Here is a 23,959-nt window from a genome sequence, read left to right as displayed (position 1 = left end):
GGACAAAAGACCTTGAAGACACAGGATCTTAAAGCCATAGCCTATGGAAGGGCACTGCCCTAGCATAGTAGGGAAAAAGTTGATTATGCCGTCAAGAGCATCTTGTGCTTTCTGAGTGGCGCTCTATGGTGGTATTAGCCGGTTAGAACCGTCTGAGACCCATCGGGTCCCTTTAACTGTGGTGCACCTCCTCCCACTAGCGGAGTTGAGACCACGGTGGGTCGGAAGTACTGTTGTAGGCAGGGTTACAGAAGCTGGCCCCTTTAGCATGAAGTCTGGCATCAAAGTGTCACACCAGGTACCTCTCAAGCTTTAGGGGTATGGCTTTCTCGGCTGGTCACTCAAAATTATTTTCTTGGTTCAACTGCTTTTTTTTTTTTTTTGCATGCTAAGGAGGTAAGGGTTATTGTACTGGTGACCGCATTTCTTTTATTCATGTTTTCATTTGAAATTTGCAATCAACATGTGGATCTTATGGGATTATCACAGTTAATGAACAGTAGCACGGAGAACTTGAGCAACTGGCCCAAGGCCAGGCCATAGTGGATGGAGCTGAGATTTGAATCCAGACCTCTGGCTGGGATTCTGTTTTCATTATCTATGGCTCTTCTGGGAAAAGACGGCCCCTGAAATGTCTGGCTAACGTTGGTGACAGTAAAGGTGTCCCCGCTCTCTGCCTCTTCTATCTTTTTCCAGCTGGAAATGAAAGGGTAGGATTCCCGAACGGCTGCTGGGTCGGGGGAACTGCCTCAAACAGGACATCAATTTGGTTAGCCGCATGCTCCTCTGTGCCAAGAGCTAGGTGAAGCCCTGGGAGTATAACTATAAACAAGGAAGGACAGGTGCAGGGAGAAACCATGGTAGTGCCCTGTGCTGGGCTCTGATAGAAATAGGGAATGTGGGTGACCTCTTTGTCTTCCCTGGATCTCATATAGTCTCTCACTTCCAACTGCCTACGTCTACAGTGTCAATGCTGATGACAGACTAAAGATTGATAGTCACCAGGAATGGCCCCCAGCTAGAGAGTGACAGCCTCGGGGATTTATACCCAGGGGACTCAGGTGCATGCTCTGCCTCAAATTGCAGCAGAGCAGACTTTTGGCTGCCCATAGTGGGAACTTTGCTGGTACACTGAACTTGGCCCTTCTCTGTACAATCTGCCAGGGGGATTGAGGAGGGACTCTGAGATGGAAGGCAAACTGGTGTGTGTGTGTGTGTGTGTGTGTGTGTGTGTGTGTGTGTGTGTGTGTGTGTCTGTCTGTCTGTCTGTCTGCCTGTCTGTCTGTCTGTCTGCTTGTCTTAAGGTTTCTACTGCTGTGATAAAACACCAAGATCAAAAACAACTTGGGGAGGAAGGGGCTTATTTTAGTTTGTAGTTCCACATCACAGTCTATCACTGAAGGAGTCAGGGCAAGACCTCAACCAGGGCAGGGACCTGAAGCTGATGCTGAGGATATGGGGGCAGTGCTGCCTACTGGCTTGATCCTCCAGGAGCACTCAGTTTGCTTTCTTACATATCCCCAGACCACCTGCCCAGGGTAGCACTGCCCACAATGGGCTGGTCCTCCCATATGAAACATCAATCAAGAAAGTGCTCTATAGATTTTCCGTCAATCCTATAGAGGCATTCTCTTAATCCAGATGTCTCCTTCCCAAATGACCCTACCTTGTGTCAAGTCAACATGAAACTAACCATAGAAAGTCTGCGAGTCAAAGACGGGGGTAAAACGGATCCTCAAGAGAACCTAAAGGAAGTCCTTAGAGTGGGTGGGAGTCAGCAAGTGGAACGGGAGAGGAGACTGCAAAGGGGGGGGGGTGGATGTTCAGGAGAGGTTAGTCGGGAGATACATGCGGACTCAGTGCATTCAAGTGGGGTAGGGTGGGGTGAGATTGCCAAGCTGAGGCTGACCATAGGAGCTACAGAGGATGATTTGGGCTCCATTTTTGCACATTGCGCAGACACGGAAGAATTGAGGATAGGGCAGTTTGTGAAAGATCTAGAAGCCAAGACGGTATTTGCTGGATTCAGCAGGGCACGCTCAAGAAGCGCCTTCTGGGGAGGAAGGAAGAAGATTACACTGGGCTGATTACCTTTCAAGGAACTTCTTGCAACTGGTCTCCCATCTTGGGAACCCATAAAGTTGGGCACTGTGGGTAATTATAGGCTTAAAGAGGCCCAGGGCCGGGAGTCTGAAGACGTGTGGGGGGTGTGTGTTGTGAACTGGAGCCAGCCAGCGTGTTGGCTTGTCTGCAAGTGAGGCAATGCGACATCTAGACACCCAAGGCCCCCAAAAGTGGCTCAGAGCAGGTCCGTTTACAGGCATCCAGGGATAGAGCACAGCATGGCCACGAGCCAATCAACAACACTCTGGTTCCACTTTTCTTTCTCAAGGTTTGTTTCTGTGGTTGGTGAGGTAGGTTCTTGGCATGCTTTATTTTAGAATTCTTGGTCTCAGTGGGTTCTACACTCGGTGGGTGAAGCAACCTCTGAGGCTGCTATGCTCTTCCAGGACAGAAGAGCCTCCCAGGCATTTTTTAACAGGCTGCCTGGGGTCCCGGTCCTGCTATGTCCTCTACCATCCTCACATCAACCCCTTTGAGAAAGGTAATCCATGTGGCTTGAAAACTCCGTGAATGGCAGAGACTAGAGCTGGAGAGATCTAGATTGAATTCTCCCCTTCCCTCTATCTGTATCTCTCCTGGAAAAGTTCCTTTTGCACAGGAAACTCAGTTTTCCCATCTCTGCAATGGGCCGACAACACCCACTTTGCAGGTTGGTTGGGAGCACCAGACTTAATGGATAGGTGTTAATACGTAATAGCCATGAAGTCAGTATTTTTGACTAAGCCATTCTTCCTTACCCTTGTTTTAAAGACGTACAAAGAACACACAAAGCCTTCCCAGGGCTACTTCCCACACTCCATTTATGGGATAGATGATCTTAAAGAAGACGGAAACAAGACCCAGACAGACGGAGGGTCTTGTGAAAGCCGCTCTGGCTAATTAAGCTCTGTTTGTAGTTCTTTGGCGAAGCACAATCATTTGTTAGCTCTAATTAAAAGAAACTATAAAACCAACATAGAACCCAACTGAATGTTTGGAAAATAGGGGGTTGGGGATCAACCCCGCCTCATGAGGCTGGCAGCCTAGCCTTGCAGTGAGGACCCAGTTCATACATGCTGGCCTCCACCATAAACTCCACAGCACCCTGCTCCCCATCCCAGACGAACCATTACCGTGCTAATGGTTTCCTGTGACATCATCAAACTGATGCTGAGTTTTACTTTCAATTTTCCCCAGTTTAAGATCCTGACTTTATGAAATTCATAGGCAAATGGATGGAACTGGAAAATATCATCCTGAGTGAGGTAACCCAATCACAGAAAAACACACATGGTATGCACTCACTGATAAGTGGATGTTAGCCCAAATGCTTGAATTGTCCTAGATGCACAGAATGCATGAAACTCAAGAAGGATGACCAAAATGTGGATGCTTCACTCCTTCTTTAAAAGGGGAATAAGAATACCCTTGGGAGGGAATAGGGAGGCAAAGTTTAGAACAGTGACTGAAGGAACGCCCATTCAGAGCCTGCCCCACATGTGGCCCATACATATACAGCCACCAAACTAGATAAGATGGATGAAGCAAAGAAGTGCAGGCTGACAGGAACCGGATGTAGATCTCTCCTGAGAGACACACCCAGAATACAGCAAATACAGAGGCGAATGCCAGCAGCAAAGCATTGGACTGAGAACGGGACCCCCATTGAAGGAATCAGAGAAAGGACTGAAAGAGCTGAAGGGGCTCGAGACCCCATATGAACAACAATGGCAACCAACCAGAGCTTCCAGGGACTAAGCCACTACCCAAAGACTATACATGGACTGACCCTGGACTCTGACCTCATAGGTAGCAGTGAATATCCTAGTAAGAGCACCAGTGGAAGGGGAAGCCCTGGGTCCTGCCAAGGCTGGACCCCCAGTGAACGGGATTCTTCGGGGGAGGGCGGCAATGGGGTGAAGATGGGGAGGGGAACACCCATATAGAAGGGAAGGGGGAGGGGCTAGGGGGATGTTGGCCTGGAAACCAGGAAAGAGAATAACCTTTGAAATGTAAATAAGAAATACCCAAGTTAATAAAGATGGAAAAAAAAAGATTCTGATGGACACCTCTTTATGAACAGAGACTATGTCGTCGTCGTCTTCTTCTTCTTCTTCTTCTTCTTCTTCTTCTTCTTCTTCTTCTTCTTCTTCTTCTTCTTCTTCTTCTTCTTCTTCTTCTTCTTCTTCTTCTTCTTCTTCTTCTTCTTCTTCTTCTTCTTCTTCTTCTTCTTCTTCTTCTTCTTCTTCTTCTTCTTCTTCTTCTTCTTCTTCTTCTTCTTCTTCTTCTTCCTCTTCTTCTTCTTCTTCCTCTTCTTCTTCTTCTTCTTCTTCTTCTTCTTCTTCTTCTTCTTCTTCTTCTTCTTCTTCTTCTTCTTCTTCTTCTTCTTCTTCTTCTTCTTCTTCTTCTTCCTCTTCTTCGTCTCATTTGCTTCAGATAGATTCACAGAAGCAGACTTGGTGGGTCTCGGGGAAGGAACACTTTTGCGGTCTGTGTTGCCTATTTTCCAATCTGCTTTCCACAAAGGCTCTCGTTTCCTTTGCTTCTAGTGAAGCTTATCTGTCTAGGAATTTCCACACAGCCTCGCCAGCACTGAGCATTACCGTTTGATGTTTAGCTCGCTACATAGGTTGCTGTTGCTCTCTGATTTTATTCCAGCGCAGTTTCCTTTGTTTGTTAATTTAAATATATACCTATAGATGTGCATATGTATCTGTTTCCCATGCTCCCCCGTGAGATTTGAATAGTATTGGGTGTGGTTTTTTTTTGGTAGTGTCTAAGGCAAGTCTTTTGTTACAATGTGCAAAAAGTGCCATTGCTATGAATCTGCAAAGGGCAAGAGCTCTCACTGTCTGCCCTGCCAGGCTCTAAGGCAGGGCTGCCTCCAAGTAAACAAATGATTTTCAGCACACAATGGGAGCACAGGCTGACCCTGGTGAATGAAGTTGCTAATGCGACTTCCTGGGGTGGATGTCCGCCAAGGGCTTCCCCAGACCTAACAGTAGGTCCTGGTGACAGCTGTAAATAGGGCTGAGGCAGGGACTGGGGCAGGGTGTCTGCTTTGGGGTATGGGTGGGGACTGATGCCTACACCTGCCACACTGACTGCGAATACCTCAGGGAAGGGGGCTTGGCAAGGTTCAGGCAAGAACTCGACGGATCTGAGGTGGGGATGCGTGGTGAGTAGCTCTTCAATCCTAACAGAGGCCCAGAACACCTCTGGTGGATCTGACACAGTGTTCACGTGTTGGGAACAGGCGGACCCAGGTTCCCAACTTGGCTCTGGCTGCTGAGATTTGTGGAAGTTGTCCTTGTGGGCTAAAGGTTAGCCAGGAGGCTGGGCATGTTCTGTCCTCTTTTGCTTTGACCTCACTGGCCTCTCCAGGCTGGGATCCTTATGCCTTTGGTCTGCCCTAGGTGCTTCCCTGGTTATGCTCGGAAGGCCTCTTAGATGGCCTTTCCACCTCTTACCTCTCAGACTGACCTTGAGGTGAGCTGCTTCTAGGCTGCTCTGATTTCTGTCCCCACAGTTCCTGGCCGGCTTGTATCTGTTTTCTGGGAAATCTGCTTGTGGCCTCTCTTCTTGTGACATGGAAGGGAACTCTCCTCAGAGACTAAGCCCCTTGCTCAGACTCAACAAGGTGAAGCCACAGCACTTCTCGTGCTTGAAGCACTATGCTAACCCCCTCTCCCCCTCCTCCTGGAAGCCTTCCTTGATCTCTCCGGCTGGCAAAGGATAGCCCCTCCTTTGCCTTCCTCCGTGCCACCATTCTTACTGTTCTTACAGCACTTGGTTGGTGCTTGGCCTGTTCTTAGGGTAACTCCCTTCCCAGATACCCAACTCTATGGCCACATCTGCATCTCCCTTACCGCACCCTCTCGTGGGATAATCTTATCTATCCCTCGCACTGGCCTCGGCACTTGGAGGACTCTCAAGGAACATTTGCTGAGCGAGTGAGTGATGAAATACTGCCTCTGACTTCCACAGAGGGCTCCCGATACGGGTTCTCTTGCTTGGCACAACTTTCCTGTCAAGGCCTAATAGGCAGAATGTCATCATACACATTTGAATAATGCCACTGGCTGCTGCTCATGGTAAGCCTTGGGGTACCAGCCCTGGTAGACTGTGCTTTATGGGCGGTGCTGCGTGCTATCTTTCCAGCAACACAAGGAAACGGGTACCCCCATCACCCTCCTCACACCAGGACAAGGTTGAGGTTTGCTGAGGACAAATGACTTGCCAAGGTTAAATCGTGAGGAAGGAACAGAGCTGGAATCTGACCCCAGTTCTGTGTACTGCCAAAGTTCCTCCTGCCTGGCCACACTGCCCCTCCTCAGGGTATCACATCTCCTGTTTTGCCCTTTGGACCTTGAGTTCTAAGGAGAAGGAACGGTGTCTTATGTGTCCTGGCATCCCCAGGGCCGAACACAGGGCTGGGTGCAGGTAGGCGTCTATAAATGCTGATGAAAGAGGCGGCTGGACAGACAGACTGCTGGTGTCTGCCCCAGCTCTGTTGCAAGTGGGGAGTTTCGGCAGTCCTGCAGCACACTGGCGGCATGGCGGTGGGGTGGGGGGTGGGGGGCAGGGGTGGGGTTTAACTTGGGGCTGATCTTGTACCCAAGTTGTTCTGGTCATAAAACACAAGGTGTGTCATTGTGGGGACACAGTGAGCAATGTACCTGCCTGTCTGTGTATCAGATATGTCTTGCCAAACACAGGCAAAGCGAAATGTCCTGGGAAGGCAAACAGCCTCCTCCCTCCTGTACCAGAGAGCAGGATCACTGTGCTCTACCTACACTCCAGTGTCCCTGCTGATGGCCATGAGTGATAACATGTATCATGGGTGTCCCTGTGAGTGAAGAGCATCTGTCCCTGGATGTGTAGGTGCTGTAGGGTCCCTAGCGTGTAGCTGGGCCATGTTATTGTCTGTCCAGGGAACAGGCTCTTAGGAGGAGTGAGATTTCCCAGCTCAGGGTTCTGCCGTGTTTGTGCCCCTAACATCAAGGACTGGGATCTGGGGTTGGTCCTTCTGCTCCAAGCTCACTGTGTGAGGCCATCTGATTGCCCTGGAGTGTAGCTATCAATCTATCACCAAGGCTCAAATGCAAACGGTGGAGGCACTTACTTTCACACATATACCATCCAGTTTCCCAGCATGCCATTTGGTTTTGCTTACAACGCCACTTCCAGTGAGTTCAGAGTTTCATTCACAGCCAGGAGCAGTGTTCACTGGAATTGGCCTTTGCTCTGTCTATGGCCTTCTACATGGAGCAGTTCATTCAGGCTCTTGCTATCCCAAACGGTTAGTGGTGTGGAATTAGTGTTAGCAACATCTGGCTTGATACCGACTTCTGCTCGTCACTATGCCCGGGGCAGGCCACTTCACCTGGCTGAACTTCTGCTTCTTCCCTACAGGGTGTTCTGGTGCCTCACAGGTCAGAGGTCAGTGAAGAGGCATGCGTGTGGTGGTACTCAGGGCCAGTACAATGCTGGCCTCCCTCAGGGGAGGGTGAAGGTGCCACTAGATCTGCCACTTGTTCTGTCCCCTGATACTTTGATATCCTAGCTGTCCTGCATCATTTTGACCTTCATCATTATCTTCCTCAGCCTCTGGTCCAGGAGCCCTTTCCATAGCATCAGCTCACTTTTTCCTTGGTCCTCCTTGTTAGATACTCAGGAACTGATTTGCTGTATGCTTTCTGTGTCACTTGCTTAACACTTCACCAATCTGGGGCACAGCACCCCTGTGGACATTTACTTCTCTTTCTGGGCCTTCACTGGGCCTATGGTTTCTTTTTTCCTGTATCTTCCCTTCCCTGCAAAAGTGTGTGTGTGTGTGTGTGTGTGTGTGTGTGTGTGTGTGTGTGTGTGTGTGTGTGTGGTATATATGTGTGGTATGTTTGGGGTATGTGGGTATAGAATGGTGATGTATGTGATCTGTACATGGTGTGTTGTATATCTGTATGGCATTTATGATATATGTATATATTATATGTAATATATGTGTCTATGATGTGGCATGTTTTGTGTACACAATGAGTCTGGTATGTCTGGAACATGTAGTATATGTGGTATGTATGTTATATGTGGTATATATGGTGAATGCATCTATACTGGAAGTGTGTGGTATGTGGTATATATGCTGTATGTATGTCTGTGTGTAGTGATATGTATTATGTATGTGGTGTGTACATGGTATGCATAATATGTATATTAAATGTATGCAGCATGTATTGGTATTTGTGTTATATGTAGTGTATGTGGTATGTGCTTATAGTGGTGGTTTTTATGGTATATGGTGAGAATATGATATGCATCTGATGTATATGGTATATATATAGCATATATGGCATGGATATTTGGCATGTGGCATATATAAGGCGTATGTGACATGTATGTTATATGTATATGGTTTATAGTATTAATGTAGTATGTGTCTCATGGTGTATGGTATGTGTAATATATGGTATGTGTGTTGTATGCAGTGCATGTTATATATAGTATGTATGTGGTATCTGGTATGTGCAGTATCTGTGGTATATGTTTAATACGTATGGTGTATTTGTGGTGTGTGTGTGCTGATTCTACAGAGGAAAGTATGAATGAATGTGGGTGACGCCACATAGCAGTGGGAGTGCTAGGTGACATCTCACCGTGTGTGTGTGTGTGTGTGTGTGTGTGTGTGTGTGCGCGTGTGCAAACTAGGCTCTTGGGCTGTGTGTGAACTGAGGATAAGGAGTGTAAGGAAATGGAGTGTGAAGTGTCTCTGCTCATGCCATATGTAAATATCTGTGTGTGTGTGTGTGTGAGCGGGTGCGTGTGTTGTCTCTGTCATGAGACTGTGTGGTACAGTATGAAAAAGTCATGTGAGCACATGTGCAGGAAGGCCAGCATCCAGGTGCTATGTACAAGTATGTGCATGACACTATATGAATGTGCAAAGGGGATCTTGGTGTCTATGTGGTGGATGTGCAGGTAGTACTCCCCAGAACCCATGGCAGTTATATGGCATGCAGGAGCCTCTACTGGTGGCATTCAGCCCATGTGTGTGCCAGCCTGTGAATGTGTCATGATAGAGTGTGATTGTAAAGGGCTGTGTGTGTGTGTGTGTGTGTGTGTGTGTGTGTGTGTGTGTGTGTGTGTAACAGACACAGGTGAACTGCTTAGGGTTAATGGCCAGGGACCAGCTAGCCAGTCTTTATTTTATGCTGCTGGGGCCTCACTTAGCTCTGTGCAGAACCTGTCAGGGCAGGAGCGAGTGAGTCTCCTTTTGTGCAGAGCTCTGACCAAGTCCCTGCCCATTCTCTGTCCCACATGGTTGTAGTGGAGAATTCCCACAGCCTCTGAGCGAGAGTTACACTCAGGGCCTGGGAGAGGTGGTCAGAGGACGAGCGCTGGACTGGAGCAGGCAGAGAAGGAAAGCACCCTGAGTCTAGGCTGCTTGGTTGCTCTGAATAGGAACTGGGCTCTCTACTGTTCTGAGCCGGGCTCTCCTCAGTTCTCTCCGCTTCTTCCCTAATGAGGTTCGGAGACATGAAGCCGATGACAGTGGCCTTTCTTCTCCGTCATATTCTGAGATCTGTGGAGATCTTTGTCACCAGTGTCCTGACGAACGTTCTTTCTCAAGAAAAAAAAAATTTGTTGAATGAATTAACGACAGATAAGAACATCTATAGTTGCTTGGGGGGGGAAGGCAAAAATATTTGAAATGTTTTTATTCTACAACACATGAGATAAAGCATGTGGCTACACTAGGGGAGAGTGTGTGTATATGAATGTGTGCACCCATGAGTGTGAAATATACAAGGGTAGAGGCAGACAGCCCCTCCCCTCTAGCTATGGCTATCCCTGGAGCTGAGGTTTCTAGGCTGATCATAACTTTCATGGTTTGGTCTTCCGGGCTGTTAGAGAGATGGGGTACAGTGTTGGTCTAGGGTTTCTGTTTTCCTGGGAGGGGCACCTCTCCTTTTGGGGAATTTGTAGCAGCAGCTAAGCAGACAATTGCTTGTCAGCTTGATTGAAGGCTTTTCAAAATGTCTTCCACGGAACACCCTCCCATCCCCCCAGTGAGCAGATTATCTGAGGTGGAAATGTTTCTCCCTCTGCTTTTTTCCCCCCTTCCTCAAAGTAGTAATTACTGCCCAAGTAGCCCTCCTTGGCGTTTCCTGTCGTTTGGAGGCTGAAGCCAGCGGCTGTTTCCTCTGCTGGGTGACGGACAAGCAGGCCAATTAGGGGAGCACCCCGCCCCCAGCTTGGCCCTGAGCCCCAAGGGCTCCTGGTGGCCTCCGTGGGAGCTGAAGGGCCAGGGAGGCTTTGCTTCTCCAGTGGGGACTGGATGGCTGACCATTAGTACCCTTGGCTCTCTTCCAAGTCCTGAGGCTTCACTGACCCTGATCTCCACACCCCTTTCGCTTCCGAGGGAGCTTGATCTGTCCTCAGCTGTAGCCACAGTGCTGGGCATCTTCAAGTTAGCTGACGGACAAACAGCTGGAAGACAAAGAAGGATCACCAAATGCTAATTGATTAAGTGACAGGCCTGAGTGTGTCCGCAGCACAGGGCTTTTCACTTTGCATGTTTCCAAAATATTCTTTAGAACACGGGTTACGGAAATTGGCAGGGCCACTCTACGGATCCCACCCACCCATGCTCAGATGCGTAACCTCCAGTAGCCTTGTGGTTTTAAAGCTTTCCGTCCTTCCCCTTCTCCTTCCTCTGCCTCCCTCCCCTACCTCTTTTACTATCTCTACCTCTAGCTTCCTAAGCATCCTCCTAGTCACAGAAGCCAAACCCGAGAGGGGTAGAGCCTAAAGTGAAGGAGAGGCTGAGATAGCTTGACCTTACTCACTGCGTGCCTCAGCTCACTCATCCATGAAGTGAGGTTAATAACGACAGAATCTTCCTAAGGATGGGACGAGGGAATTCACACGAAGAGCTTAGCACCAAGCTCAGACTCTCTTGTCTGTACTGAACACAGGTTTAAGAAGCAGAAGATACAGCAGACTTCTTCTAGGGATGCGTGCTGAGGAGAGAGGAGGGAACGAGTGAGTGACCAAGGCAGGAATTGTGTGTTTGGGAGTCTCTGGGGATCCAGGGTGGCTGGAATCGATTCAGTGGTGAATCGTGGAAGGGTGGCGGTGGGCTGGAACTGGGACCACAGTACTGTGATTAAGAGCATTGTCCCTGGATCTGAGATAGTCCAGCTCCAATTCCAGCCACTTACCAACCATATGTGATTCCCGTCATTTCCCCACATGTGACAAGGTCCTCACAGTCCCTGCTTTGGGAGACAGAATACCTGAGTTAGTAAACAAGAGAACTGCTCTGTGGGAAAGTGGGGGTACACTTACAGCTCTTGTCCCATGCGAACATGTTTTGCAGGAGCTTGCATGCGCGTGGGTGGCTCACGGGCCGGCCTGCGGCCAGCAGTAGTTCACATGGTGTATTTGTATCTATCTGTAGGTGTGTGGCGGAGCCAGGCCACAGGGAATCTATTGAGGCTTTGGGGGAAAGGTTGATCTAGTCCGAGAAGTCCTTTATGGAGACAGGATGCAACCATTACCTCAAATAGTGGGGACTAGGATTTATAATCAATAATGTGTAGGAAAGCTGCATCTCCATTCTCCCCCTCGTATAACTTCAGTAGAAAACCTATTTCTAGCAGGTTGGTGAGCTTGGTAATGTCTGTCATTGTCCTGTTTGTGCCTCTACCAGGAAGGCAGATGGCTAAGCAAGAGTTAATGTGGCCAGGCCGGCAGTGGGTGGTGTCTGCTAACAGCGGCAGGCAGGTCAAGCCTCCTAGAAGTGTTGGAAGCAGAGGGAAGCAGGGTAGGGAAGTTGTCAGTGGCCTTCAGATAAGAGGACATTCGACCTTGGCTGAGACCAAGGTCCTCCTCTGGAGGCCCCCAGCGTGCCAGCACAGCCCCAGGGGAGGGTATGGAAGTCTCCTTGCCTGCAGTGGCTCTGCTCAGCCAGGGCTGGACATTGGGCCTCTTGTTATCTGCTCATGCCACATGCAGGCAAGGCATGCTGGGCACATAAGACTTGGCTGGCCTGCAGGAAGCTGGAAGAGCTTCTGTCCCTCTGGGGTCAGAGGTGACTGGAATTTGGCAGTCAGGGACATGGGAACTTCCTGTGACCCTCCCAGAGCTGAGACTGGCAGCAGGAACCAGACGGAGCTCGTGGTCAAGAAATGACAGAAAGATGATTTGCGTGGCCACTTCCTTGTAAGAGCCACGTGGTGAGACTGGATTTTGTGGTGTATGTGCTTAAAATACGCATGCACTCATGTATGTGTTTGTGTGGCTATGTGTTCTTATGTGTACATGTGTTTGTGTGGCTATGTTGAGTGTGAGAAGGCACGAGTTCAGGGTTTGTATTTGAATTGCTAGATGGATGTGTGTGGGCTCGAGTTTCTCTATCTGCTTTGGTAAAGATGCTCTTGGCACATATATGAAGCACAGGTGTATGTGTGTACAGCCATGTATACTTGTGCTTATAAGCATGCATTTGGGTGAGTTTTATGTGAGCCTGTGTTTTGGATACTTGTATTAAATGTGTAAGGAGGAGTATGGAACACATGTGTATGAATTCATAGCACGATTTCAGTGTGTGTTATGCATGTGTGTACATACATGCGTGTATTGCGTGTGTGTGTGTATGTGTGTGTGTGTTTTGCATGTCCCAAAAATCTATCTTAGAATCCAGCAAGATGAAGCCACTGAGGGAGAGGATTAAGAGCCACAACACTGGAAACACCTGGCCCTTCGTATGGCCTTGGAGTCTTCAGAGAGGGTTTTGTGTTTCTTCCTTGCTCTCAAACGTGCCACCTGGCACTCACATACACAATCACTACACATCCTGTTAGCTGTGACTCCCAGCTCAGCACAGGTCTGTAATCAAAAGTGGGCACCTGCAAGCAGTGGCAGGTGAGAGGTTTGGCTTCCCTGGTGCTTGGAGGGGTCCCAGGCCTCATGGCAAGCTGAGGCCCACTGCAGCCCACACATCCAGTCAGTCCTGGCATAGTGAGGGAGGGGTGGCTGCTGACACAGGATCCAGTGCAGAGGCCTCTGGTGGGGAAGACTGGCTCTGCCTTGAATGTGAGTTGGAAATCCAGAGGCTTTCAGAGCAGGCGTGAGCTGCAGACACAGACCTCTCAGCAGAAGGACTTGGAGCAGACTCTCCACTTTCTTGTAGTTTTAAGAAAGAGTCTGGACTGAAGATGTGGCTCAGCCAAGAGCTCACACAAGCAAGGCTCTGAATTTATTCTTGTGCTGAAAAAAAGAGTTTGTTATTTCTCTCTATTTTGGCATTCGTGTGTTATTTGTTCAATATGTTTCTAATAATAGACGAGGAGTGTGGCCTACTGCATGCCTGTATAAAGTTTTATTGGTACACAGTCTTAAACACACCCATGTGTTTATGCATTTTCTGTGGCTTCTTTCGTGCTACAATGGTAGAGCCGAGTGGTTGTGACACAGACTCTGTGGCTCTTAAGGCCCCAAATATTTACCCTTGGTGCTCTGTAGGGAAACTTCGTTGACCTGGAACTATAAGGTGATTTCACCAGAGTGAGGAAGATAAGCATCATGGAAAAATAAATGCTGAGCAATTAGTGAATGAATGAAGGACTTAGTTAATTATGGAGCATGTTTCTCTTGGAATCTGGGCAGAGGGGCTGGTGTATGCTAAGCCATGGGGCCAAGAATTAGTACAGGACACACACACACACACACACACACACACACACACACACACACACACAATTGGCAGTTTAGCAGAGTCAGTGTTTATTGACAGAAGTCTTCTCTGTAGAGGTAAAATTGAACCTTCAGACTCATCAGGTATCTAATAATTAAAGATGGGGAATTGTACTTCAGGTGAAGGGACCAGCATAGTTAGAGTTTGGGAGGCCTGAGGGAAGGAAGTGGGCTGGGTACTGGGCACAGCCAACCACACTGAGCCTTGGTATGCACTTGTTGGGGACAGTGGGCAGATGAGAAGGTGGAAATGTTTTGTGGGGCATAGAAGGAGGGTTATCAAGGAGTTGGGACTTTGTCCTGTGAGTGCTGGAGAGGTGCAGGGACTGTTAGTGAGGATCCAGAGAGACTCAGGAAGATGAGGAATGCAAAATCCTGGGAAGGCCACTGACTGGAGTCCCATCTTCCAGGGCAAGGCCAAAGAGACTGGGATGTGAGCAAACTCTGCTCTGCAGATACGGATGAGCCAGTTACCTGGAGGGAACACAGGACAGGCAGTTAAATATGAACTTTGGATAAAACAAAACAAAACAAAACAAAACATGTTTAATAATCAATATAGTCCAAATTTGCATGGCAGATACAAGATGATCTGCTGTTTTTCCTGAAATCTAGATCTTTCTGCCTGCCTAGTGTTTTCATTGAATAAATCTATCAACCCATTTGTGTAAGGATTCTTCTGGCTGAGCCTGGCTCTTGGGTGGTGACTTCACGACCCCAAATGTGTGCCCGTGAAGCAAGGAAGACAAGGAGAGTGGCTGGACACCAGCAGAGTAAGGACCATGGGACCCGATCTTTTGGTTTATAGGAAAAGAAATGAGGGTTTAGAGAACAGAAGGGCTTGGCTCCAGGCCACCAGCCAGGCTTGGTCCTGGAACTCTGCACCTTGCTGTGTTACCTTGACAGGAAGTTCTGGCTCTTGAGGGGGGATAGGGTGGACCTGGGACAGCTAAGTTGCTGTCCACAGGAGAGCCTCCAGAGCTCGTGAACGGCTTCTGGAATGTTCTGTACCAGCCGGGCCCCAGCAGGGGATTCAGTGTGTATTCACCAGTGCTCCCTCCCCCCTTCTGTGCCTCAGTTCACCCAGCCATAAAGTGGGACTAATTACACCCACCTCCCAGCTGAGTTGTGAGGGATTAATTAACGTTTGTAAAGGCTTTGTGATCCTTGGATGAAAGGCGTTCCTTACATAGAAAGGGTCATTATTTTTATTATTATTATACAAGTGCCAAGTATTATTACCTTAATTAGCTTTTCTAGATATCAGAAGCAATTAAGACAGATCACTTGCTGAATGCCACTCTAAAAACCTAAGTCATAGAAACTGGTACAATTGTTTGTCAGCTCCTTTTTCTGGCTGGGTGCTGGGATGGGCCACAAGAAAGGGCTGAGGTTTGTTGGAGAAATTTGATTTTGGTTCTAGTCAAGACTCACTTGATGTTAAAAATTTGGAGGTATTTAAAGTTTGTTGATAACAAAGCCTTTTTTTTTTTTAAAAAAAAAGTGGAAATGTCCTTTTAAGTAGGGGTGTGTGTGTGTGTGTGTGTGTGTGTGTGTGTGTGTGTGTTGGAAGATGTAGGGAGTTAGCATTTCTTGGGCTAGGATAGAAGTATGCCCTGTGTTCCTTCTATTCAGAGAAGATAAGGCTTTTGCGTTCATGCACACTTGATGGGGTTTACCATGGGCAAGGCCCTACACTCACGGGCATTACTGTCTCCACAATTCCATGCCGAACTTTTTGACTCTTATTTTAAAATGAGAATGCTGTGGCCTGGTGAGGTGAGGTGACAGCTAGGAAGGACAAGAAGAGAATGCAAATACACACCAGATTTGATGCCACTCCTTTGCGTTAACCTGGTCCTTATGTAGTCAACAGATTTTTTTTGTTCCTTCAGAGACTGAATGGTAGCACACAGGGCTAACAGGTTCATGCAGTGCTTGGGGCTGCCCAATCTGCTCAGTATTTGAACCCAATGTGGCATTGTTTTGCCTCTAGAGGGTCTTTAGAGTTGGCTTGGAACCTTAGGGAACAAATAGAGGAGGGAACTGTGTTGTGGATGTACCTATTAAGGCAGGCAGGGCAGGCCAGGGCAGAATCAGCGGGGTGAGGCTTCCTCCGTGCTGTCCAGTTAGCTGGGTGGGTACAGAGCTGGCTGTAATTAACTTTACCAGCGTCCTTAGCAGAGGTGAGAGGACCTTTCCCCCACTTTCCTTTCTACTCTGTCCAGCTTCCTTTGTGGCTACACAGACCCTCCCAAAGCTGTGACTAGGCCAGGGAACACTGGATTGATTTCCATTTCTGGTGTGCTCTGAATTGAGCTCATATCTGAGATCTACACACAACCCCTTTTCTGTGTATGAACCTCCCTTGGGGGCAGGTTGAGGACAGTGTTGAAGTCAATGGGTGCATTTAGAGGTAGCTGGGGTGGAGGGTACAGGTTATTAACAGTATAAGGAGAGGTTCTTTAATGGATGAATAGATGGGGTAGTGGATGTGGGTGGGTGTTCATAGATTAGACATAGGTGGATAGCTGCATGCATGCACAGATTGGGGGAGCAGAGTCCACTGAGTGGAAGGGTTGCTATGTGGGTTTTCCTGGTTGATGAGAGTGGTAGAGAAACACAGAGACGTTGGAAATTTTGGTGAATGGGTGGCAAGTTTGGAGAAGGATAGAGAGGCTGGCAAACAAGGAGTCGGAGGAAAGGAAGAGATTAATAAATGTCTGAAGAGGTCGGTGGAGACATCTGGGAGATACCTGGAGCGTGGTCAGTGGGTAGAGAGGATGTCAGGTGGAGAAGAGGTTGTGAAATACGGGCACCAGTTAATGGATGAGGAGATTGGCTGTAGGTTCTGAGGAAGCTGAAGGACTTGGTTGTGAGGGTGGGAAAAAAAATCTGGCCCATGAGAGAGTTGGGTGAATAGAACTGGAGTTGGCAGCAAGGGATAGGGGCTGGTAGACAGACAAGGCATGGGTGAAATCATGGACATTTGATGGATAGATGCTTTGATGGATGAGTAGAGGTAGCAAATAAAGGCTGACGGGCAGGTCAGTGGGGGAGGCAGCTTATAGGATGGAGTATTGGCAGGTGTAGAAAGCAGTTGGCGAGGGTTGAGTTGAGGAGATGCAGGGAGGTAGGAGGAAGGTGGCTAGTGGGAGGGTAGAACGCTTGACTGAATGACAGAAGCCTGACCGACAGCTAGGACAGGTAATAAGACATGCCCAATGGCTTGCTGTGACCAGCCTCTCCTCCTCACATCTCCCCCCAGCCCCCACCAGAGTCAGACTGTCCCCAGGTTCAGAAAGCCCCAGCCCCAGTCCGGCAGGCTTTCTATAATTATCCGAGAACAGTAGCTCAAGGGGTGGGGCAGGCAGTGCCTGAAGAAAGGAGCTGACTCAGAGGCAGACGTCCTTCTGTAAGTGGTGTGTCAAATGTGGCCAGTGGCCAGCAAGCCAGGACCAGCACCCAAGGCTCCTCCTTTCCCACCGGCTGTCTTGATACCCACTTTGGATGCCTCCATAGAATGTGGACTCTTCTCTTCCTTTTTTGTTTCCATTCAATTCTTGTTTTCTTTCTTTTGTGCCTTGCTCGTTTTCTCTCTGTCTTGTATCTCTGGGTGACTTTTCTTTTGCTGTCTCCGTTTCTCTCTCTTCCTCCTCTCTGCTGCTTTCTTCAGTCCGATCAGTTTTCTTTTCTTACTCTTTCTCTCTGTTCTTTGCCTCTGTCTGCCCCTGGCAGCAGGAGCCTGTCCTCTAGAAGACACACTTCGTCACTGTGGATCTTCACATGAAAGCAGCCTGGTTATGGTGGGGTTTTTCTCTTAGGCTTTGATTAAGGCCCTAAAGTTCCAAGAAAACTTTGCCCTTCCTTTATTGACTTAAAAATGAAAAGCCATAGAGACCCTTTAGCTCAGTGGTTCTCCACCTTTCTAATGCTGTGACCCTTTAATACAGTTCCTGGTGTTGCGGTGACCCCAACCATAAAGTTATTTTGTTGCTACTTCATAACTATAATTTTGTTACTTTTATGAATCTTAATGTGAATGTCTTTGATATGTAAGGTACCTGAAACATGACCCCCAAAAGGGTCACAACCCACAAGTTGAGAACCACTGCACTAGCAAGATCTGGAGGGACAAAATTAAAGAGAGCACCACTCTCTCTCCCTCTCTCTCTGAAGATGATAGGCACTAGGAGAATGGCCTTTTTCTGAAGCAGTTGAAGAACTGAGGGAGGATGTCAGAGACAGGAACCTGGCTCAGTCACAGGTGTTAACCTGGTTTTGAGTGAACTGTGTTACATGACTTGAGTTTTCTTTTTAATACGCCACAATAGGCAAGAGTGCTTTTGAGTTTGAGGGCCCAGAAGCAAACTCCAGTCCCAGCACCATCCATCCACTAGCTGTGGTACAAATGACTCAGCCCCTCTGATCCTTACTCTGCCTTCTATAATTACTTAAGTAAGGTACTGGACCAAAGTCCTTGTGGCCATGAAGAGCAGACCCAGAGCAGATACAAAACACTCAAAATAATGCCAAAGTTTTTATTGGGAGGGTCTGGTTCTACGCAATGTGGGAGCCAATCATATGGTCGATAGGTGTCTTTTGCTTCCATGTTTAGGCCTGAAGCCAACAGAGCAAGTATTTGGGAGGGAAAGAAAGCCAGGAGCTAGACAGTGACGAGAGTGGGAATCTAGGGTAGAGCATGCAGGTGATAGAGTCCACACTGGTCTCTCATTCTGCCTAGTCTCCCTCTTTGAAGATGCCTGTGGCCTGCTGGAGAAGCTGATGCCTGATTCTAAGCCATTCTATCAGAGTGATCCAGAGTTGAGGAAGTTCGAAGCCTGGAGAAAGCAGAAGAGCTTAGAGGCCTGGGGCTGCCTCAGTACAACCAGGGGACCTTGTAGACCAGCAGGGAGCTTATCATCACAGCACACTGGTCTGTGTGGGTGTGTGTGCGCGTGGGTGCCTGTGTGTGTGTGTTTATGTGTGTGTGTGTGTGTGCACATGTGTATCAGGTGTGCACACATGTGTGCACCTGTGCATGCTTTGCCATCTGTGTCTACCCCAGAGTATGAAAGAAGTCCAGCTGTGTCCTGACACTAACGTGTCCCTTGGTGTCTAAGCTGATTCAGAATATACAGTCTTTGCTGAGTACAAAAGTCGCCACAAACCCCCAGTGGCCACGCTCTTAGGGCCTTTAATATTTTTTCATCATATTTTTATGAAGGACATTACAAATATATGCATCTTGTTTCTAACATATTTTAGAATACTTCATCTGCTTTAGTTAACAAGCATCATATATACTTATCTCATCCAACATGGTGTGGTTTTTTTTTTTTTTCTTTTGTTTTTCGAGACAGGGTGTTTCTATGTAGCCTTGGCTATCCTGGAACTTGCTTTGTAGACCAGGCTGGCCTCGGATTCACAAAGACCTACCTGCCTCTGCTTCCCGAGCTCTGGGATGAAAGGTGTGTGCCACCGTGTCCAATATGCTATTTGGATGGGTGTGTGTATCCTGGGATGGGTAAATTGGGGTCATTAACATACACATTACCTCACATACCTTCTTTTGTAGCAAGAACCCTTAAAATCTAATCTCATACCAATATTCAAGAGTGAAATATGTTGTTATTAACTATAGCCATATGTGAGCTTTTTTGCACTTAACTTTTTTCCTTTTAATGGCCCAATGTGAATTCTGGACTGAAGTTAGCCTGTCTTTTTCTTATGTGCTTTAGAGCTTTAGGCTAAACGTCGTATTGCTAAATAAACACTCCACGGTGTCCTTTACGTTCGCCAGGTGACTCCAATGCACAAGTGGGCATGGAAGCCACTTGTCCATGTTGACAGTGACTAGGCACAACAGGGTATACACAGGGCTCACGTGAAATAGGTCCTTAAATCCCAGGGCCGGAGAAGATCAAGGTAGTATGTCTAATAAGGGATGGCCCCTCCATCTGGTCCAAGTACTATAGTTCTGCTGTATCACGTGGCCCCTGAGAGGAAGGGCAAGGAAGGGGCATGGTGGCCAACTTCTTTTGCCTGCATGTGTGTATGGGGTGTGGGATACATTTGCATGTATGTATGTATGTATGTATGTATGTATGTATGTATGTATGCATGCATTCATGTGGAGGGTAAGGGACAGTCTTGGTGTCATTATTCATGTGCCATTGACTTTGTTCTTTTGGGACAGGAGCACTAGGCTGGCTAGCGAACCCCAGGAAAGTGCTTTAGCTCATTCCTTCCAGTGCTGGGATTGTAAGCATGTGCCTAGCTTTTTGGTATTGGTTCTAGAACTGAATTCAGAGCCTCATGTTGGCAAGGCAAGTACTTGACTGACTAAGCCATCTCTCCAGCCCTGATGTAGATGAACTATTTTTTTGACCTATTCATGAGAAAGAGTGCAAGATAGAGCTGGGTTTAAGCATCCCCCTCACAGACTCCGCACCCCTTCTTTCGTTCATCTACAGCATGCTCTGGAGACAGCACGTTTTACCTCTAGGAGCATGACTGTGGTGAGGCTGGCCTAGCCCGCTTCCAGTGGCTAGTTTGGGTTGTGGATGGAAAACGGGAGTCGAGGGAGCAGGGAGAGGAATTGTCTTGTGTAACAGTTGGCTCGGCGTTAAAAATCTGCGCTTCCTTTGTGTGTCTAGGAAGAGCTTCCCGTGGGGGTAGGAACTTCCCATTTAAGGACTGTTCTTCCTTCTGTGTGCGGTGTTCATGAGTGGAAGTGATTCATCACTTCCTGGTCAAGGAGTTTAAGTAGGAAATAGAGCAGTGATTCTCAACCTGTGGGTCTCAACCTTGTGGAGGGTGTCACAGATCAGATATCCTGCATGTCAGATATTTATATTATGATTCACAGTATTAGAAAAATTACAGTTATGGAGAAGCAATGAAATAATTTTATGGTTGGGGGTCACAGCACGAGAAACTGCAGCATTGGGAAGGTTGAGAAGCACTGAAGTAGAGCTTCCTGACTTCCGGCCGATCTGCTGAGGAGACGCAGACAGTCGGTGCAGCCCTGGATCCTCACGCTGTACCAGTTGGGGCCCAGGGGTTGAGTGCAGCAGTCTTCCACCCTCACCAGCCAGCAGGTGTTGGGTTAAATAATCACTTTAGAGGAAATAAAATCGCAGAGCCAGAAGCCATCAGAATTTGTGTATTACAGTGTCTGGCAAGATTCAAATCATGGCCCTTGCAACAAGACCAGCAGTGTCCCCTTGGAAGTTGTTAGAAGTGCAGATTCTCAGGGACCACTGTCTAGAAGACAGTTTGAAAACTCGGACTAAGCCTGGTCACTGGGCTTTGACAAACTCCCAGGGGATCCCAAGTTCTAACTCAGGCTAGAAATCCCTGTCCCAGCCTACTCACAGCTTCATGCATAGCTCCTGAGTGGAACTTAGCTTCCCGGCCTCACATCTGGCTTCTTACCCTCCCCCAAGACCACCTCTGCCTCCTAGGCACTTTCTGCAGAAGACGATGGTAATACCTGCTCTAGTATTGTTTTAATTAAAACATTTAATTTAGGGACTGAAAAGATAGCTCAGTGCTTAGAAGCACTGTCTGCTCTTCCAGGGGCCTGGGGTTCAATTCCAAGAACCTAGATGGCAGCTCACAACTGTGTGTACTCCATTCTAGGATATCCAACACTCTCTTTTGGCTTCCTTTGGGTACCAAGCACACACATATGTTGCACAGACATATAGACAGACAAAGAACCCATAAACAAACAAACAAACAAACAAACAAACAAATAAATAGCTTTTAATTCAATTTGATTTTGTGTGTATGAATGTTTTACTTGTATGCATAGCTGTACACCACGTGTGCTCCTATTACCCACAGGGGCCAAAAGAGGGCATCGAATTTCCTGGAATTGGAGTTCTAGATGGTTTGTGAGTTACCATGTGAGTGCTGGGAACTGAACCTGGGTCCTGTGGAAGAAGAGCTGGCACTCTTAACTGCTGAGCCATCTTTCATGTAATTCTTGACCTGAAGGCAGCCTGAGATGGTTCACTGACTCTATCCCCACTTTTTCTTTCCCTTGTCGGCTACAGAGAAGCATCGACAGTTAGCTGACTGGTAAGTTCCTCAAGAAGCTAAAACATATGGCTGGACCAACTGCCATGGGGTGGGGTTTATTGTCAGCCCTGTTTTGTAAATGCGGAAATAGAGACTCAAAGGGCATGTAGGATGGGGAAGAGGTCTAGGATTTGAACCTGCCATCTTCATATTGTTTCTGAGCTCTTCAAACTTCCAACCCCATGTCTCCAGGTGACTGGTCTTCTTTAGACAGAACTTTGAACTGCAGCCTCATTACCTCAGTGATGGAATCACACCAGGCTTCCAGGGACACAGACTTCTGTTTGGTTTATGTCTGTGACTATGAATTCAAGACATCATACAGAGAGTGAGAGAACGAGCTAAGTAATAGTACCGTTTGGTTCACTGAAACAGGTCAGTGAGATGTTGTACATCTAGAACCAGCTTGGATCTCTACAGAGGGAGGAGACATTTTCTGCAAAGGAGCTGGCACCCTGCTGTAATTTCTGCAATTGTTTGCAGTGGGGAAACAAATGGCCCTGGTGCTTGTGGGCTGTGTGAATTAGAACAGAGGTTCTCAAACTTGAACATGTGTTAAGATCTCTGTTAAGGCTTGTTAGAACACAGGTCCCTGCGACCCACCCCTAGAGTCTTCTGATTTGGTTAGTCTGGAATTGGGCCAACAATTGCTTACATGCCTCTGATATGGCTGCTCTCGGAACCACTCTAAAAAGCACTGGATTAAGGTAATACCAATATGGACCCAGATAAACCCCCATCTGTCAGCAGCCTAGGTCTGTGAAAGTATCCTCATTGATTAATGGGGGAATGGCTAAACACATGGCAATATGCTATATGACACAATGAGTAGGAAGAATCAGATGTGAGTGAATTAATTCAAGTATCAACAGAGAAAGGTAATTTGTCAAATAATTTTTGTAGCATGATCCCATTTTGGTAAAAACAAATCCAAAATCAATAATACATTTCTTCAAGCCCTGAATCCTAAACCAACTGAACAAAGAGGGGAGAACATACCTGGAATAAAGGTGTCATTGGAAGTTGAGGGAGAACAGCTTGCTAACGGTACTCCTGTTTGTCTTTTCTTTTCTTTTCTTTTCTTTTCTTTTCTTTTCTTTTCTTTTCTTTTCTTTTCTTTTCTTTTCTTTTCTTTTCTTTTCTTTTTTTCGGAGCTGGGGACCGAACCCAGGGCCTTGCGCTTGCTAGGCAAGCGCTCTACCACCGAGCTAAATCCCCAACCCCACTCCTGTTTGTCTTAAGAGGATGATTGTAATTTTAAAATTCAAGAAACAATGAAAACTACTTCAGAATCCCTTAAAGGAACATTTGGGATCCTGCTTTGTTTCTCCCCTACAGGAGATGGGTAATATCCCTTTTTTCTATCTACAGGTAAAATAATGTTTTTTTTTTCCCCTAGGGTCCTGGGCAAGGCCAGATGAGCAAACCACACAGGAGGTTCCAGCCAGTGATGCACTGGGAGTCCAGTCACGTCATGCTACTTCATGATGCTCCTGACTATAGGTATGTATTACACTAGCATAACCTTGCCTTCGTGGGTCTGGGACAGGTGGATCCCAGTGGTTCCTTCTTGAAACTGGGTGGTCAAGGAAGTGTTTCTCTTTCAGGGGACAGAAGTAAGGAAGAGCCAAAGAAACCGGGTCAGGACTCACATCTCACGGTCACATGTAGCGAGAGGCACTGGTCCTAGCATGGACACTGAGACATGGCGCCTTCAGGTTGGAGGTGAGCGTAGACAACTTCAGACCACCGGCAAGGCTGACTTTAGACTCCACCTAACTGTGCTTTTGGACTGTCTCAGTGGCTGCTCTGTGTGAGGGCCTTGGGCGACGTGTTGGGGTCTCTGCCAACTCTGCATAGTGCTGAGAGTCAGGAAGCCCAGGTTGCATTTTTACAACCATGCTTGACATCTGGTCCATTATGGGAACTGAGAAAGGAAAACCCGTTTGAGAGCCAGTGTCACTTACCCAGTATGGAGATCCTGGAGGTTAGGTCTTTGTGGGAGAGA

General features: G+C 47.6%; 1 long non-coding RNA gene across 2 annotated transcripts in view; it reads left to right on the top strand.

Annotated features, from left to right (window-relative positions):
* Positions 1-6,716: 6,716 nt before the first annotated feature.
* Positions 6,717-23,959, top strand: part of LOC103691947 (uncharacterized) — a 34,771-nt gene continuing 17,528 nt past the window's right edge. Inside the window, exons 1-3 of one of the 2 annotated variants that reach the window (XR_010065014.1) lie at positions 6,717-21,951; positions 22,144-23,454; positions 23,559-23,676. This is a non-coding gene — a long non-coding RNA (uncharacterized LOC103691947). Of the gene's footprint in view, positions 23,455-23,558; positions 23,677-23,959 lie in introns of both variants that reach the window. The other variant, XR_010065013.1, reaches the window with a different exon arrangement.

This window comes from Rattus norvegicus, chromosome 3 (assembly GCF_036323735.1).
Source record: "Rattus norvegicus strain BN/NHsdMcwi chromosome 3, GRCr8, whole genome shotgun sequence".
NCBI classification, from domain to species: domain Eukaryota; kingdom Metazoa; phylum Chordata; class Mammalia; order Rodentia; family Muridae; genus Rattus; species Rattus norvegicus.
This window is presented reverse-complemented; position numbering and strand designations above follow the sequence as displayed.